This window comes from Amaranthus tricolor, chromosome 6 (assembly GCF_026212465.1).
Source record: "Amaranthus tricolor cultivar Red isolate AtriRed21 chromosome 6, ASM2621246v1, whole genome shotgun sequence".
NCBI lineage: Eukaryota > Viridiplantae > Streptophyta > Magnoliopsida > Caryophyllales > Amaranthaceae > Amaranthus > Amaranthus tricolor.
In genome coordinates this window covers 18,187,010-18,194,140 of record NC_080052.1, presented here as the reverse complement: position 1 = coordinate 18,194,140, position 7,131 = coordinate 18,187,010, and positions in this window count along the sequence as shown.

Sequence of the window (7,131 nt, the reverse complement as noted above, 5' to 3'; positions counted from 1 at the left end):
GTTTATAGATAGCAGGTCAGCAGCTTTCATCTTCCTCATTTCCTCACTTTGCTCTTCCCATCAAAATTGGGTTTAATTTGAGATTAGATACCATCAAAAATCCCAACAATTAAAAAGTTCTCAACTTTTTCTCCTTCTAGATTTTGTGTGACACGAAAAAGGGGGCAGAAGAAGAGAAGATTAGTATGTAAATTGATGAAATTTTCTGGGATTTTTTCACTTTTTCTTATGTGTTTTCATGTACCCAAAAGCTTGAACTTAGTTTCTTTAATTTTTTTCAATGCAAATCTATGATCTTTTTTCAAATCCCGCCTTGATTTATTGCACTCAATACACCATCATGTTGAGATTTCAATTGGGTTTCATACAACAATCTACCAATCTCGGCCATTTTTTCTTCTCAGGCAGGTCAAAAAATATGCATCTGCAGAAATAAAAAAAGAATTATATATATAAATTAATCAAAATCCCAAATGATTATAAAGCAGATTCATTGTAATTTGTAAAGATCAAAAACTTAAGTATCATAAAAGATACATAATTAACAGATTTATCAATGTACTATAAAAACCCAGAAAAGAAAAAGAAAAAGAAAAAGAAAAAAAAACAATAATTAATGGGTATTTTGATTCAATAATTAACTAATTAATGGGTACACCAGCTGTGTGAGGGAGAAGCAACTCTTTCTTTTCCTTAATTTTATCAGCAAAAAAAAAAATTAAAAAAACTCAGCATATTTATCGGTTACAGGTAAATCAGTATGCCAGCGGAAAACACATGTCAAAATTCGTATTATTCATGGTTAATTGAAAGTTCGTATTATTATTGAGAAATCAGTGAAAGTTTGTATTATTCAGGGTAATTTTTTCTTAAATTTATAGTTAAGCTAAGTAAAGTTGAAGGTATTCAGAACAAAGTAATTCTATTATAATTTTAAAATACACATACAAAATTGTTGGTCCAACTAATGGCATCTAGATCCACAAATTGATTGAATCAACGTAATTAGTCTCCAAAATTAGTATTGTCTCCATCTCAAACTAATTTTTCCTCCATTATCTTTTAATTGCACTCTTCTCCCATAAAGCTGACTAAAAAGGAAGAAATATGCATTAAACATAGAAGACAAAGGAAGTAATAAAAAAATTATCCCCCATTCTCATAATCATAAAAATAAAATGTCAAAAATAAGAACTCAATAGACGACGTTTAATAAACAAAAATTGCAAAAGACAGTATCTCAAGAACAAGAGTGGATGAAAAGAAAGTTTTACTGTGGATTATTTCAGATTATTTAGGATTCGAATCATGTAAGATTACTTCAGGTTATTTAGGATTCGAATTATGCTCGATCTCGATTAACATATCAATTTTTGACAACGATTACACGATTAAATTACACGACTTGCATCTACTACATTAGTTGATTAGAAACTAAATTTTTAGTTGTGCATTTCTATGTAAGATTTATATAAAAAAACATGATTTGTAATATTAGAATTTATTTTTTTAAAAGCGCAATTTTAGAAATTTATTTGAATATAACTAATCTTGTTTTGGAGTTGACCTTAGAGAAATTAAAGCAACACTTTAAAGTGATTTATACTATGTTTTTAGTTGAATGTTCTGCCATATCTACTACACTGCCTCATATGTTTTCAAAAGGATATTATTTTCAACATAAAAAAACTAATCAGTTTATCATGCATTTGAAAGCATTACAACTCCCCATCAACCACCAAGTGTTGTCATGGAAGGCACATGTTATCTCTCTTTTCACTTTTCAATAATACACTTGAAAGAAAATGAGTCACTCACATTATAAGACCATTGACTACTACCAGAATCTCAAAAAAATACAACACTACAAATTAAGACCGCAATATGAACCACATCACAAAATAAATACGATTACAAAATAAACTCCTCTTTTGACGTTAATGAGTATAAAATACATTTAGACATAATAACAAAGGAACTTCCATTAACGAGGAAACCATATCAAACTTCGAAATCGAACCCAACACTGATAATTTATCAAAAAATGCTCCTGAATTTCCAATTTGTTTTATGTTTGCGTTATCTCCCTCCGGCCTTTTTTTGCTTGATCATCCAAGAATGAAAGAAACCTTATAAAAGGGATGTGAAAGGAACACAATTGCAATAAACGACTTAAAGTAACCCATGGAGAACCTTTCAAAAAGTAAATAAATTGTCATAATAAGAGCATGTTTTTATTTATTCTACACAATGTCAAAAATAGAAGAGTTACCTGTAAAAACTTTCAAAGAAGATGGTGCAGATGTCTTCTGTATTGCGGTAAATGTCTGACTTTCAAATTTGAATAAGCCATCAAGAAATCGTGAATATCAAAACAAAATCAATAAGAAAGAAAAAAAAAATACCAATTTGGTGGACCTCATTCTTCCAAGACACCATTGAGCAAAAAAGTCCAATTCAATAATCATATGATTCCACCCCCAGGGAAAAGAAAATTTAGAAAATCAATCAATAATCCATCAACAATAAATAAATCATGACGAAAAAAAGGAATAAAACATTGAAGAAAAACAAACCAATTTGCGGGATTATTGTTTTCTTCCTTTTATTCAGTAGTTTAGGTAGTACCTTGTTTGCTAGGAAAATAATACTATCTAAAAGACAATCACTATACTGCCAAATGTAATGATACTCTAAAGGTTTAGGGAAATAGTTTCTGGGTAAGAAAAACATGCATACGATGACAACTATATATAGTGGGTTGTCTAAACAAAAATCTGAACACTACTATTGTGCATATTCGACTGTAACTGTTATAGTCTAATAACAATTACCTGTCACTACATCTTTTCTAGCCAGTGCATTGAACTCTTTCAAACACACATATCCAATTGAGGTTGAACCATTCTCAATTTGTTCCAATCTATTAATCACTGGACGTCTAGCAACTAACTGTCTTAAAATCATGTTTTTCTTCGCATGTTTTTACTCTACATCTAACAAATCAAAACTGATATAATTGGAGTAATTTAACTTAAATTAACATACATTAAAAACATTCTTTCTTTTAATGGGACCAAAAGTTCTAGTCAATTAGTTTCGGAATATAATAATATTATATTAAAACAACTCATCTTGTATAAGAGTGTCTTACTATTAGACGGAACTATATAATTAGGTCAATTCTGATTGTAAGTGAACGGTTACAAGTGAACAATTTAAGACAATAAATATATACATTGAATCAGCCTAATAGAAATAGTCTCATCATAAGACCATCTCATTAGTTAAAATGACTAAATCAAGTGCACTTCTTAGTTATAAGAAGTTGCATATTATGTTTGATACTAAGATTCAAAAAACAATTTCTTGGTTATAACCGAACTCTATAAGTTAGGTATTATTTAATGAAATTAGGGTGATGAACTAACAAGCACTTATTAATTTGATATATTTCAATAGTTTTTACAACAATGACAAAATCTCCCCTATTATAGATTTCAAATACAACACCAAGGGGTTGATTCATTTTCCTTCCTTTTCTTTTGTTTATAAATGGATCTACTTGTGCATTTATGAAAGCATTCAAGAGTAATGAAGAACCTCATTGGTGACAGGATCAGCATCTAATTCACCAATGTAGACTCCATAGAAACCTGCCAGTTACACAAACCGAATCCTCAACATGTTTAAACACTAAAATGTACATATGAAATGAACCAAAAATAACTGTGTTCCGCCAAAAAGTTTCACAGAGAGAATTGACTAACCTTGCTAACTAATATAATTCTCATTCCCCCATACTTTTTGGTGAGCCTCTGCACATCGATATCACAATTGTAAAAATGGAGCGATGATGAGCAAATGATAAGAAATAGTGCCACAAAATTTGCAACTTACCAAGCATCTCCGGCAACGGGATACTACAACAAACATCACAATTCAACAAGAATATTTCTGACTGCAAGAATACAAAGAATGTCAATCAAATGTAAGCTTCAATAGAACAACACATTGAGAGGTGATCTATGTAGAGTTTACATCATCAATATCTCAGCAAATAGACCCATTTATCATCACAAAATTACAAAAATCAAAAGGAAGAGGTTACTTAATTGGACTATCTTCCAAGATTACATCCCTGAATTACAAAGCCCACCTTCAGAACCACGAGGTTTATCTTCTCTCAAGTATCTACAGCCACAATGAGGAAAGCTCGATTAGTCACAACAGTCCTGTACAATCACAACCTATTTATTAATAGTCCGTGTTGAAGAGAACCGGATAAATTCATACAAATATGAATTTCGGTCCACACATCGAACATTAAATTAAAATACTTCTAGGACCGATGACGTTCTAGTGATAAAGAAATAAAATAGTAATGACGAAATAACAAGACAACGGAAATCTAAAATTACAACTTGAGAACCTACTAGCCCCTTCAAACCAAATAGAATCCGATTCAAAATGTATTTACTGAAATAAAAATAACAAAATATGGATGGATAAAATTCTAATAGTAATTCCGGGCACGATAGTCAACTCGACTACAGTTTCTATTAGAATAGTCTTCACACTAGTCCCCACCTACAAGTCAACCTACTAGTCGTCGAATGACAATATCATAGCAAGCTCCAAAGCACATAACAATACACGTCAGAGACAACATACTATGTATTATATTAGTCACATACAAGCAATGAGTTCATCCTAGCATGCGAAGGCTCTATTAATTAAATGTCTCGTTTGACTTTCCAGACTCCAACTCATGTCGTTGCTCGTCCAGTTCGGGTCGACAGAGTATTCTCAAAATTTTGGAGGAAATCCACAAGGAATAGCTAATCCCAAGGCAACCTCCGACCTTAGATGTTGTCCGCCCTGTTAGGATCGTCAAAGGCAAAAGTATGCATACCCCAATGGTGACCGTAAAGATCAAAAACTGCCATGGGAATAATAATAATGGTATTCCATTTCCAATTAAATAGCCCCATTTGGGTAATTACACAATCATCCTCAAATTCCAATTTAAACTCTTTACAATTTATTTTTTGGGTCTAAATCGTATGTGATATACAGCATCACAACATAGAATGAGCATAACATTACTTTACATAACCAATTGCAATTGTATGGTCTAAACGTGTACCTTAGTAGCACAAACTCAAGCGCTTCGTGATTTGAATCTCAACCTTTTATGAATCGAGGTCCTAAACACAACACACATACAAAAATCACGTATTAGAACGTGTTTACACATTTAGTCCATTCCATACCATTAAGGCACTACTAAAACTTTATAATTTTAAATGATTTCACCCAAATTTCAAAAATTTTAGAACTTAAAATCTAACCAGTAACTTAAACGGCCATTTCTGACAGTTTAGAAAACTCAAACAAAAAATCCGACTTCTCCACTACGTTCAAAAGGCATCAATTACCTCGGGTACCAAATTTCATAATTGCTAACATCCATTTACTATTTTTAATTAATTTTAGCGTTTAACAAGTTTTGAATACAACGGATAAGTGAAACGACAACAAAACACACTCGACATCTCGGATCGAGGCATTAAATTTTGTTAAGGATTTATAAATCATAGAAACTATATAAAATAACTCATGAATTAATTCCTCTAACAAAATCAGGATTTTTGTTAAAGAATTATAAATCATAGAACTATATGAAAAAATCATCATGACAAAAATTCCTCTAACAAATTAAATTTTGTTAAAGAATTGTAAATCATGGGAAAAGAATTATATAAAATAACTCATGACATAATTCTTCTAACAAATTAAGTTTTTGTTAAAGAATTATAAATCATGAAAACTTAAAAAAACACACACATAAACACAATTCCTTCTATTAAATTAAATTTTTGTTGAAGAAATATGTAATTTTTGAAAATAAGCAAAAGAAAACTAAGAACAATAATTCTTTTAATACAAATAAAAAAAAAATTTTTGATTAAAGAATTAAAATTTCAAAACTTACAATTTCAAGGATTGAAGATTGAATAATACAATTGAATACCCAAAACTCAACTTAAGAATTTTCCTCACTTTTCCTCTCAATACTACACTTGGGCGTAAAATTTTGAAGCTGAAAGTGAATAAAATTTTCTGATTTTTTTGTTGTGAGTAGAGATTCAAAATAAGCTTAATTATCAACCTTAATTCCACCCTTAAAGCCTTACTAATTACAATCTTAATTAGCATTAAGGGAGGAGTTACAAACTCCCCAAAAGTTTCCCCTAACCGGCCCCCCTTCCCCATATTTTTTTTTAATTTTTTTATTAATTAATTGATTAGTTGTTTGGTTTATTTGTTAGATGAAAAGCAGTTACGCGATAAACTTTTTACGCGATAACACGCGTGTACCACTTAAATAAATTAATTTAAGTTAAATAATTAAATAATCAAATAACTAACTAAATTAAATAATCAAATAATTAGTTAAATTGAATAATTATATTTTTTCCGATATTTTAACGGGGTGTTACAGATTACCCCCTTTAAAGAAGTTACGCCCACGTAACTTGTACAAAGTCACAAAATAAGGGACTCTGACACGTAAACCCAAATTAACAACACCGACATAAAACACGACGACAATAAGATTTTTTTTTAACTTCGCGCGAAATTTCTATGCCCGCTACCCCTCCTTAAAGAAGTTACCTCCCCGTAACTTTACTAACCTGGAAAAGATTGGATATTTTTCACGCATGAAGGTTTTGAATTTCCAAGTAGCTGCCCCGCACTCATGATTTGGCCATAGTACTTTCACCATTGTGATATCCTTTCTACGAGTACTACGGACTTTTGTATCTAAGATGCTGATGTGCTCCTTTTTAGAGCACATTTACCTCCTCATTGTAGTGTCGAGTCTCGCGTTTTAGAATGATTTTATACACTTTACGCATGATTTTACCTTGTTTTTGTCTCCATGGCGTTTTGAGGTTATTTCAGGTATTTTCGGAGATTTCAAGGTATTTACGTTGCGTACAAGACTTAGATGCTTTGATCAAAGATTAGACACGCGTACTGAAGCTTTCCCAAGCATTCTAAGTCATCCCCAAGGTCCCCGCAAAGCCCGGAAACCATTTAAGACTTCAAAAGATTCAATTG